The following is a 13401-nucleotide window of genomic DNA, read 5'->3' on the forward strand; positions in this document are numbered from 1 at the left end:
CTTCAGAGTCCTTTCAGCTGTGCTCACTCATTCCGTGACTCCTCTGCCGCTTGTTCGAACAAACGTAGTTATTTATCTGTTGTAACAGTGATCAAATCAAACATAAGCATGACACAACAGGCATTCTAGAGATTTCAGTTAGCCTACATGCAGTTATTAAGGCAAGCTATATACAGTAGTGGTCAAAAGTTTTGAGAATGACACAAATATTAATTTTCACAAAGTCTGCTGCCTCAGTTTTTATGATGGCAATTTGCATATACTCCATAATGTTATGAAGAGTGATCAGATGAATTGCAATTAATTGCAAAGTCCCTCTTTGATATGAAAATGAACTTAATCCCCCAAAAACATTTTCCACTGCATTTCAGCCCTGCCACAAAAGGACCAGCTGCCATCATGTCAGTGATTCTCTCTGTTAACACAGGTGAGAGTGTTGACGAGGACAAGGCTGGAGATCACTCTGTCATGCTGATTGAGTTAGAATAACAGACTGGAAGCTTTAAAAGGAGGGTGGTGCTTGAAATCATTGTTCTTCCTCTGTTAACCATGGTTACCTGCAAGGAAACACGTGCCGTCATCATTGCTTTGCACAAAAAGGGCTTCACAGGCAAGGATATTGCTGCTAGTAAGATTGCACCTAAATCAACCATTTATCGGATCATCAAGAACTTCAAGGAGAGAGGTTTAATTGCTGTGAAGAAGGCTTCAGGGCGCCCAAGAAAGTCCAGCAAGCGCCAGGACCGTCTCCTAAAGTTGGTTCAGCTGCGGGATCGGGGCACCACCAGTGCAGAGCTTGCTCAGGAATGGCAGCAGGCAGGTGTGAGTGCATCTGCACGCACAGTGAGGCGAAGACTTTTGGAGGATGGCTTGGTGTCAAGAAGGGCAGCGAGGAAGCCACTTCTCTCCAGGAAAAACATCAGGGACAGACTGATATTCTGCAAAAGGTACAGGGATTAGACTGCTGAGGACTGGGGTAAAGTCATTTTCTCTGATGAAACCCCTTTCCGATTGTTTGGGGTATCTGGAAAAAAGCTTGTCTGGAGAAGACAAGGTGAGCGCTACCATCAGTCCTGTGTCATGCCAACAGTAAAGCATCCTGAGACCATTCATGTGTGGGGTTGCTTCTCAGCCAAGGGAGTGGGCTCACTCACAATTTTGCCTAAGAACACAGCTATGAATAAAGAATGGTACCAACACATCCTCCGAGAGCAACTTCTCCCAACCATCCAAGAACAGTTTGGTGACGAACAATGCCTTTTCCAGCATGATGGAGCACCTTGCCATAAGGCAAAAGTGATAACTAAGTGGCTCGGTGAACAAAACATCGACATTTTGGGTCCATGGCCAGGAAACTCCCCAGACCTTAATCCCATTTGAGAATTTGTGGTCAATCCTCAAGAGGCGGGTGGACAAACAAAAACCCACAAATTCTGACAAACTCAAAGCATTGATTATGCAAGAATGGGCTGCCATCAGTCAGGATGTGGCCCAGAAGTTAATTGACAGCATGCCAGGGCGGATTGCAGAGGTCTTGAAAAAGAAGGGTCAACTCTGCAAATATTGACTCTTTGCATAAACGTAATGTAATTGTCAATAAAAGCCTTTGACACTTATGGAATGCTTGTAATTATACTTCAGTATACCATAGTAATACTAAATGGTAATCATTTTGCACTATGGCCTATTTATTGCCTTACCTCCATAACTTACTACATTTGCACACACTGTATATAGATTTTCTATTGTGTTATTGACTGTACGTTTTGTTTATCCCATATGTAACTCTGTGTTGTTGTTTTTATCGCACTGCTTTGCTTTATCTTGGCCAGGTCGCAGTTGTAAATGAGAACTTGTTCTCAACTGGTTTACCTGGTTAAATAAAGGTGAGAAAAAGAAAAAAAATTGTAACATCTGACACAAATATCTAAAAACACTGAAGCAGCAAACTTTGTGAAGACCAATACTTGTGTCATTCTCAAAACTTTTGACCACGACTGTACAAAGTATATCAACCAGCAAGACACAGACAGACAGTCAATAGCGATTTAATGTGCAAACATTGGCTATTGGGAGGCAGAGTTCTTTTTTCAGCAACTCTGGCTATATGGCAGCATAACTATAAAGATGACATCATCACACAAAACGCTGATAGTTTTGGCCCAATGCAATGTATAGACTCTTTAATCGTAGCCTCGGTTTAAAATACTTAGTGCATGTGAGTTATGCACTTGTCCCTTTCATAGTGAATGTGCATTTACAAATTCGGAACATACTGTATTGTACGCATTGGAATTCGTAACAAATCATGCGAATTGGAGGACGTAACATATCAATCATACGAAATGGATAATGGACATCCACAAATGCATACGTAACATATCATATTAAATGGAGGGACACAAATGTACTTGTTACGTTAGAAGATAATTGTCAACACGATCAGAAACACTGTGCTCACAACCTTTATCTCCTAAATTGTGTCGCTGGTGTATGTTGTTTGAATTTTGGAATATAAATTGCGCAGTAGGCTATAAGGCTTTTACCAGGTGCGAGTCCATCTATTTATCCTGTTGGCGCCACAACACATTTAACTTATATGCGCTCGAGAAATCTATACTGAAGCAAACGTTCACCCACTTTTTTGATAAGAAAATATCGACCTACCTTTTTGTTATGTCAACCATCCATCAAAATCAAATAATTCCATGTGTCTTCCTTCTGTCTTTATAAACGTTCACACACATATTCCATGATATGGGGTAATCTGGGCAACATCAGCTGTTGATTGCCAGCGATCATCATTCATCACATAACGTAATCGAATTCTATATATAATCAATACACAACTTCCAAGGAATAGGGTATTTGATGCAACATAAGTATCATTTTTCCATTGTATACATTTACATTATCATCTTTGCTCGCTCGTGGAAGGCAATTTGGCCCTGGCTTGCAAACGAAATCCGTTGCATCATTTTGTAAATGATTGTCATTTACTCTACCGATTTGAACATGTAAATCTAATAACCGCATATTTTATTTACCCCAATAAGAAATGGGACAGCAAGCATAAATCACATTTCGATAGATGCATCAGTAGGCTATCTGCAAAGGGGAAATTATTTATAGATACAAAGTGCTTTCATTTCTAAACGGTAAAAACAAAGTTGGATGAAAATGCCCTCAAATAAAAGGTCACATTCTGTACTGTCGCCTCATTTGAAACATTTTAATTACAAATCCAAGGTGCGGGAGTAGAGAGCCAAATTTAAAAGTTTTAGCTTCACTTTCCAAATAAATACAGAGAGGAGTGTATGTTCGCTGTCAGCTGGTGGCTACTATAGGAAAGTTACAATCTAATAAAACATTAGTTAAATAACAAATTATTTTAGTCCAGGGGTCGTGTTAACCCAGGATTCTGTGTTTAATACGCAGAAAAGGAAAGATAAAACGCAGAAAAATATCTATCTTGCTGCGTTTTGTAAAAGCAGATCTAGAAAGGCTTCAGTCAGGTTTAGCTCCATATCATGAATGTAAGAGGAGTAATTTTGTGCTTCAGTTATATTTGCTCTAGTCATTGGATCACCAGACAGCACTCTGACTGATGTGTATGCTACTTTTCTCCGGTAATTTCCTCTGGTGTAGTTTTTCTCTTCGTAAAATGTAAGATTAACTTGAAGCAAAACATTAGGAAATCTAGCTGGCTACATTCTTGCTATGATAAACATAATTATAATTGCCATGCATATTTTTTGCAAAAATACCTTGCTTTAGTAAACTAATTTACTTATGTGTGGCTGCTAGCAAAATGGCATTGCACATGTCTGTTGTCATCTGATAAATATTGAATGTATTGCACTAAATGAAAAGCTGAAATGTCTTGAGTCAATAAGTGTGCTTAATAAGTCACATAAGTTGCATGGACTCTGTGTGCAATAATAGTGTTTAACATGATTTTTAAATGACTACCCCATCTCTGTACCCCACACATACAATTATCCGTAAGGTCCCTCAGTCGAGCAGTGAATTTCAAGCACAGATTCCACCACAAAGACCAGGGAGGTTTTCCAATGGTTCGCAAAGAATGGCATCTATTGGTAGATGGGTAAAAAAAAGCAGACAATGAATATACCTTTGAGCATGATGCAGTTATTAATTACACTTTGGATGGTATATCAATACACCCAGTCACTACAAAGATACAGGCACCCTTCCTAACTCGGTTGCAAAAAAAAGAGAAGAATAAATAAACCGCTTTGATTTCACCATGAGGCCAATGGTGATTTTAAAACCGGCTGTGATACGAGATAACTGAGGCTGGATCAACAACATGGTAGTTACGCCACAATATTTACATAAATTACAGAGTGGAAAGAAGGAAGCATGTAAATAAATATCAAATTCCAAACCATGCATCCTGTTTGCAATATGGCACTAAAGTAATACTGCAAAAATGTGGCAAAGAAATTAACTTTTTGTCCTGAATACAAAGCATTATGTTTGGGGTATATCCAACACATCACCAAAAACATATTTTCAAGCATGGTGGTGGCTGCATCATGTTATGGGTATGCTTGTCATTGGCAAGGATTAGGTAGATAACAATAAACGTAATAGAGCTAAGTACAGGCAAAATCCTAGAGGAAAACATGGTTGTCTGCTTTCCAACAGACATTGGGAGACAAATTCACCTTTTAGCAGGACAATTACCTAAATCACAAGGCCAAATATACACTGGAGTTGCTTACCAAGACGACATGGTATGTTCCTGAGTGGCCTAAATGAGGCTGCATTTATTGTAGCCAGGGATTTTAACAAAGCAAATTTGAGGACTAGGCTGCCGAAGTTCTATCAACATATTGACTGTTGTACTAGCGCTGCTAAAATCCTCGACCATTGCTATTCAAACTTCCGAGATGGTTATAAGGCCCTCCCCCGCCCTCCTTTCGGCAAATCTGACCACGACTCCATTTTGCTTCTCCCGTCCTATAGGCAGAAACTCAAACAGGAAGTACCCGTGCTAAAGACTATTCAACGCTGGTCTGACCAATCGGAATCCACGCTTCAAGATTGTTTTGATCACGCGGACTGGGATATGTTCCGGGTAGCTTCCGAAAATAATTTAGAAATATACACTGAAATGGTGACTGAGTTTATCAGGAAGTGTATAGGTGATGTTGTGCCTACTGTGACTATTAAAACCTACCCTAACCAGAAACCGTGGATAGACGGCAGCATTCGAGCAAATCTGAAAGCGCGAACCACCGCATTCAACCATGGCAAGGTGACTGGGAATATGGCAGAATACAAACAGTGTAGCTACTCACTCCGCAAGGCAATTAAACTGGCAAAACATCAGTATAGTGTCATGATCGTCTTGACGAGAAGTAGACCAATACGCAGCGTGTTGAGCGAACATGATTGACTTTATTACCGTCAGTGATAATAAGCACACTAAACAAAAACAATAAACGACTCGTGAAGTCCACGGTGACAAAGACCGACAAGGAACAAAAACCCACAACCACAAAGTGAAACACAGACAGTTAAATATGGCTCCCAATCAGAGACAACCAGCACACAGCTGACACTCGTTGCCTCTGATTGGGAGTCACTCAGTCAAACATAGAAAATGACGAACTAGAAACACCCAACATAGAAACAGAACACATAGAATGAACACACCCTGGCTCAACATATAGAGTCCCAGAACCAGGGTGTGACAGTACCCCCCCCTAAAGGCGCGGACTGCGACCGCGCCTAAATACGAGCAAAACAGGGGAGGGCTGGGTGGGCATTCCTCCTCGGCGGCGGCTCCGGCTCCGGGCTTGCCCACCACCCTCCAACAAACCCCCCATAGCGCCCCTGGTCCGGTCTGGCCCCGCTGGCTGGAGCTGGACTGGACGTAGCAGGAGCGGTAGGCTTCAGCTCCTTAGTGGAGCAGTTGAGCGGTACCTGAATTGGCACCGATGACCCAGGCACGGGTTGTGCCGGACTGACGACTCGCACCCCTGGCTTGGTGCGAGTGGCAGGAACGGGCCGGGCCGGGCTGGCGACGCACACCGTAGACTTGGTGCGAGTGGCAGGAACAGGCCGGACCGGGTTGGCGACGCACACCGTAGGCTTGGTGCGTGGAGCAGGGACAGGCCGGGCTGGGCTGGCGACGCACACCGTAGGCTTGGTGCGTGGAGCAGCAACTGGCCGGACTGGGCTGGCGACGCACACCGTAGGCTTGGTGCGTGGAGCAGGAACAGGCCGGGCTGGGCTGGCGACGCACACCGTAGGCTTGGTGCGTGGAGCAGGGACAGGCCGGGCTGGGCTGGCGACGCACACCGTAGGCTTGGTGTGAGGGGCAGGAACATGCCGGGCTGGGCTGGCGGCGTGCACCTTACACTTAGTGCGGGAAACAGGAACGGGCCGGACCGGACTGGTGACGCACACCACTTGCTTGGTGTGAGGAGCGGGACTGGGTTTCGTCATAACCCCCCGCTCCCTCAGCTGCCTACCGAGTTCCTCTCGCCGTGCCTCCTTTCTCACCCTTTCCCTTATCGCCTCCAAATGCTCCATCCTCTGCAACACTACCTCCTGCTCCCTCGTCGTCCCTGCCGTGTGCCCCCCCCTAAATTTTTTTTGGGGTTGCCTCTCGCCTGTCCGACGTTGACCCTGCTGACGCCGCTGCTCCTCTCTCCGTCGCCTCTCCACCGTCTCACTCCATGGCCGGCGATCCATCCCGGCCAGGATTTCCTCCCAGGTCCAGGACCCCTGCCCGTCCAAGATCTGCTCCCACGTCCAGGCTGCCTGCTCCTGGACACGCTGCTTGGTCTTGGTATGGTGGGTTTTTCTGTCACGATCGTCTTGACGAGAAGTAGACCAATACGCAGCGTGTTGAGCGAACATGATTGACTTTATTACCGTCAGTGATAATAAGCACACTAAACAAAAACAATAAACGACTCGTGAAGTCCACGGTGACAAAGACCGACAAGGAACAAAAACCCACAACCACAAAGTGAAACACAGACAGTTAAATATGGCTCCCAATCAGAGACAACCAGCACACAGCTGACACTCGTTGCCTCTGATTGGGAGTCACTCAGTCAAACATAGAAAATGACGAACTAGAAACACCCAACATAGAAACAGAACACATAGAATTAACACACCCTGGCTCAACATATAGAGTCCCAGAACCAGGGTGTGACATATATAGAGACAAAGTGGAGTCGCAATTCAACTGCTCAGACACGAGACGTATGTGGCAGAGTCTACAGACAATCACGGACTACAAAAAGAAAACCAGCCACATCGCCGACACCGACGTCTCGCTTCCAGACAAGCTAAACACCTTCTTCGCCCGCTTTGAAGATAACACAGTGCCACTGACGAGGCCCACTACCAAGGACTGTGGCCTCTCCTTCTCCATGGCCGACGTGATTAAGACATTTAAGCATCTTAACCCCGCAAGGCTGCCGGCCCAGACGACATCCCTAGCCGCGTCCTCAGAGCATGCGCAGACCAGCTGGCTGGTGTGTTCATGGACATATTCAATCTCTCCCTTTCCTAGTCTGCTGTTCCCACATGCTTCAAGATGGCCACCATTGTTCCTGTACCCAAGAAAGCAAAGGTAACTGAACTAAATGACTATTGCCCTGTAGCACTCACCTCTGTCATCATGAAGTGCTTTGAGAGACTAGTCAAGGATCATATCACCTCTACCTTACCTGTCACCCTAGGCCCACTTCAATTTGCTTACCGCCCCAATAGATCCACAGACAATGCAATTGCCATCACACTGCCCTATCCCATCTGGACAAGATTAATACCTATGTAAGAATGCTGTTAATTGACTATAGCTCAGCATTCAACACCATAGTACCCTCCAAGGTCCTGGACTTTCTGACGGGCCACCCCCAGGTGGTGAAGGCAGGAAACAACATCTCCACTTCGCTGATCCTCAACACTGGGGCCCCACAAGGGTGCGTGCTCAGCCCCCTCCTGTACTTCCTGTTCACCCATGACTGCGTGGCCAAGCACGCCTCCAACTCAATCATCAAGTTTGCAGACGACACAACAGTAGTAGGCTTGATTACCAACAATGACGAGACCGCCTACAGGGAGGAGGTGAGGGCTCTGGGAGTGTGGTGCCAGGAAAATAACCTCTCACTCAACATCAACAAAACAAAGGAGATGATCGTGGACTTCAGGAAACAGCAGAGGGTGCACCCCCCTATCCACATCGACAGGACCGCAGTGGAGAAGGTGGAAAGCTTCAAGCCGCCCACAACCGCAGGGCTCTCCAGAGGGTGGTGCGGTCTGCCGAACGCATTATCGGGGGCAAACTACCCGCCCTCCAAGACACATACAGCACCCGATGTCACAGGAAGGCCAAAAAGATCATCAAGGACATCAACCACCCGAGCCACTGCCTGTTCACCCCGCTATCGTCCAGAAGGCGAGGTCAGTACAGGTGCATCAAAGCTGGGACCGAGATAATGAAAAACAGCTTCTATCTCAAGGCCATCAGACTGTTAAATAGCCATCACTAGCACATTAGAGGCTGCTGCTGCCTATTGAAATCACTGGCCACTTTAAGAAATGGAACACTAGTCACTTTAATAATGTTTACATATCTTGCACTACTCATCTCATATGTATATACTGCATTCTATTCAATAATATTATTCTGTATCTTAATCCATGCCGCTCTGTCATTGCTTGTCCATATATGTATATATTCTTAAATCCCATTCCTTACTAGTTTTGTGTGTATTGGGTATATGTTGTGAAATTGTTAGATATTACTGCACTGTCTGAGCTAGAAGCACAAGCATTTCGCTACACCCGCTATAACATCTGCTAAACACGTATGTGACGAATAACATTTGATTTGAGGTTTGACTTCAATCAGCCTGAAAATCTGTAGCAAGACTTGAAAATGGCTGTCTAGCAATGATCAACAACCAACTTGACAGAGCTTGAATAATTGTTTTAATAATATTGGGCAAATATTGTACAATTCAGGTGTGCAAAGCGCTTAGAGACCTACCCAGAAAGACTCAGCTGTAATCGCTGCCAAAGGTGATTCTAACATGTATTGACTTGAGGGATTGAATACTTATCTAATCAAGATACTGTATATTAGCATTTTATTTTCCATACATTTTTGTTAGATGTTTTTCTTCCACTTTGACAGAGTATTTTGTGTAGATCATTGACAAGAAATGACAAATAAATCAATTTGAATCCCACTTTGTAACACAACAAAATGTGGAGAAAGTAATAGGGTGTGAATACTTTCTGAAGGCACTGTATGTGACATTGTGCACAATTTTCAGGGACCCTTTTTGGCTCTTGAGTGCTACATTTAAAGCTACTGGCTTAAAGTATACAAAACCTTTGTAGTGTCACTTAAAAAAAAAAAGAAAAGCTAGAAATCTACATCAGAATCCTCATAATGCATAAGTTTCATGACCTCATGTGCCTGCTACTAAGTCGTGACTCATGATGACTAACTATATTATATTGTACTGACTTTTGCATTTGTATACACAATCATATGTGTGTAGACTCACACAAACACTAAACCTAACCCTAGCTCAAAACCCTAAACCTAATTCTAACCCTAACACTAATTCAAACCTTAACCCTAAACCCCCTAGAAATAGCATTTGACCTTGTGGGGACTAACAAAATGTCCCCAGTTGTGTTTGTTTACTATTCTTGTGGGGACACGTCCATACGCACGCACGCTCAGAGAAACCTCTACTGGGTCACCTCATTTGCGCCTTTCTTTCTGTACCACAACCCCCATTTCCCTCTCTCTCGTTCTGTCTCGCCCCCCTCTTCCCTGTCAGAGGGTGGGCTCATTAGCACCTGGGCCGGAGCACTGATGGGGGGGATTGATTGATACCTCTAGGGGAATGTTCTCCCCCCTCCTGACAGCCAGCATTTGTAAAATGTCTCCCACTCCAGTGCCCAATACTGATGGCTCACCGGGGAACTAAACATAGAGAGAGGGCCAGAGCTGTACGGAATCAGAGAGATGGAGCGAGAAAGACAGACAAAATCAGAGAGAGTGATAAAGACACAGACAGACATTCAGAGAGGGAGAAGCCAGATACACAGCTGTATTGCAGGGTAATGGGGACCCTGTAGAGGGAGGAAAATGGAACAGAACACTCAGGACAAGGGGCGTGTTGGGGGCGGGAACGCCTCAGCAAGATGGCATCAGTTGCTATGCAACCGGGTGCCAAAGCTATTTATACACAAGTTCCCTTTTTCCTCTCCTGGCGAAGACTCTGCTTATCATGAGTTGTAGATCTAAGGCAGAGAACGGGCGAGGACTCTGTAGGGGTCCTAGGGTGGGGTGGGAGGAGTGGTGGTGTCAGAATAGCTCCTATTGCCAACATTATTATTATTTAGCTGCATTTGTACAGGATGTACTCAATATCCTGCTTTTTACTTTTGCTGCAGTAACAATGTGTTCGGTATTTGTCTGAGATTTGTACCAAGGTTACTATTTGATATAGGGAGTATGACCAGATAAATTATTAAACTGCATTGAATGTTGAATCCAATAATCAAATAGGCCTATTTTGAATGTAAGGTCCAATTACATCATGTTAAATTAGATCAATTGTTCTCAACATTTAGGCTGTCATTTTCATCCCTAACAGCAACACAATTGCATCCTGTGTGTGTTAACAATAACATCAATGCAGTGGCAGGGATTGAAATGAAAGACATTGCCAAATCTACTCCTCTCCACAGAAGGGGTACAATAGATATGATTGAGCAGAGAAATAAATTATTGCATTTTAATAACAACTCTCTCTGAGCAACTGTAGAACATGCAATTACCTGCTATACGACGTATTATGGGCAGGAACAACTAGAATTGACAGACGACTGGAATTGAAATGTCTTATCAGGACTGTTTCACACCGGCTGAAAGATGGTCCTAAGTGGCCATCATCGCACCCATCCCTGGCTCCCTCCACAGACAGATCCCCCGGTCTGTCTCGCCCTGGCAGGCTCAGCCCATATGGAGAGGGACGTAATTATCCACCCGCAATGAATGAATCAACATTTGATTATAGGCTCCCTCAGGCCAAGTTCAAAGGCTCCATTCAAAAACCACTTGCACTTCTTTTCTGGTAATCAAGAATAACTGTTATTTCTAAGGACTATTATGGCACTGAGTAAAGGCTTATTTATTTTTCCTCAATAATGGTAAACTTTTTTTCTCCAATTTCTATAAAATCTATTCAAAATCTATTTTAAAAAAGCTCTGAAAAATTGTCTAATTTGTAGGATGTGTGAACGCGCTTTGGTGATGAAATGTCACTTCCTTATGCTATAAAATACATTGTACCAAGACAAATATAATTATTCATGTTCTGAATCATTTAGTGGGGTTTTTGACCTGACGTAGATCTGTTTCGGATCGAAACGTTGTTAATAAAGCGGTGAATTAGGAGCTTTAACAGTGTGCAGGCATAATTGTTCTATACAGTTTTTTTCTAACATATCATTAACATATCCCAAAAGTTGGATTTCGTAAACTAATACATCCGATAGTAACCACCGAGCTCTGTTGACATAGCGGTGCAGGTTTCTCGTAACAACTTTTGAGGATTTTACATTTTGTGATGGTCGTCTTCAAAGTTGTTTCCGCAGGTCGCAAAAACCAACATTAGCATGACAGAGCTAAATTAAATGTAAAAGGCTTTGAAAATAAAAAGCTTGGTTATACGCTCAGTGCTCCGTTGATATTTCAGAGATACGTTTGTTTTTGTGGGAAATCTTCGAAAAATAACAGGAATTTTGAATTAATATGCAAATCGTATACTAAAATATGAAAATACTACGTCATGTCTCAAAATCGATATCCTGCGGATTCGAGAAGAAAGATGACGAGTTCAATGGGAAAGTGAGCCTGTCAGGTAGACAGGAGCCTTAATTCTAGCACAGAATCCGCAGAATATTTTGTAAATATTTTTTGTATTTTACCCTCTTTATTTTTCTCCCCAATTTCGATCTTGTCTCATCACTGCAACCCCAACGGGCTCGGGAGGCGAAGGTCGACTCGTGTCCTCCGAATCAAAACAAATCGCGCTTCTTAACACCCGCCCACTTAACCCGGAAGCCAGCCGTACCAATGTGTCAGAGGAAACACAGTTCACCTGATGACCGAGGTCAGGCTGCAGGCGCCCGGCCCGCCACAAGGAGTCGCTAGAGCGCGATGAGCCAAGTAAAGCCTCCCCCCGGCCAAACCCTCCCCTAACCCAGACGACGCTGGGCCAATTGTGCGCCGCCCTATGGGACTCCCGATAGCCCGGGAACGAACCAGGGTCTGTAGTGATGTCTCTAGCACTGTGACACTCGGGAGCCCAACTTTCCTGATTTTTGACCACTTTTTTTTCTTCTTCTCTGGCCTCCATTGATTTTAATTCTGACCATGCTACAATGGTAAAAACTCAAAAAAAAACATTTGAACGGATTATGATAGAGACATGAGGTTTGGACTATTGGTTTTATGAGAGGATTATCTACACACTTATTTTACCCATTGGTCAAAATATGTTTTTGATTGGACACCCTATAATTTGCACTTTTGATTTTTAAACCATTGGAACTCATAACATTTGATACATACATGCTGTTGTAGAAGTGAATGTGAAATACAATAAGCTCCAAAAGTATTGGGACAGTGACACATTTTGTTGTTTTGGATTTGAAATGATACAATGACTTTGAGGTTAAATTGCAGACTGTCAGCTTTAATTTGAGGGTGAACCGTTTAGAAATTACAGCATTAATTTTTTTCATAGTACCCCCATTTTAGGGGACCAATAGTATTGGGACGAATTCACTTGTGTGTTAAAGTAGTAAAAAGTTCTGTATTTGGTCCCATATTCATAGCACACAATGACTACATCAATCTTGTGACTCTATAAATTGGTTGGATGAATTTGCTGTTTGTTTTGGTTGTGTTTCAGATTATTTTGTGCCCAATAGAAATTAATGGTAAATAATGTATTGTGTCATTTTGGAGACACTTTATTGTAAATAAGAATATAATATGTTTCTCAACACTTCTACATGGATGTAGAAGTGTGTTTGGTTTTCGCCAGGCATAATGGGACCCAACTCGTCCAAAAAGTTAACTCAAGTTTTCCAAAAAGCACCTGGATGATCATCAAGACTCTTGGAAGAACGTTCTATGGACAGATGATTCAAAAGTATAACTTTTTGGATGACATGGTTCCAGTAATGCCTGGCGAAAACCAAACTCTGCATTCCACAGTAAGAACATCATACCAAAGGTCAAGCATGGTGGTGGTGGTGTGATGGTTTGGGGATGCTTTGCTGCCTCAGGACCTGGAGGCCTTAATA

General features: G+C 43.5%; 1 protein-coding gene across 1 annotated transcript in view; it reads left to right on the top strand.

Annotated features, from left to right (window-relative positions):
• The window catches only part of LOC311145231 (all trans-polyprenyl-diphosphate synthase PDSS2-like), a 64629-nt gene that overhangs the window by 13533 nt on the left and 37695 nt on the right, over positions 1–13401 (top strand). The window lies entirely within an intron of this gene.

Source organism: Coregonus lavaretus (assembly GCF_964263955.1).
Source record: "Coregonus lavaretus genome assembly, chromosome: 18".
NCBI lineage: Eukaryota > Metazoa > Chordata > Actinopteri > Salmoniformes > Salmonidae > Coregonus > Coregonus lavaretus.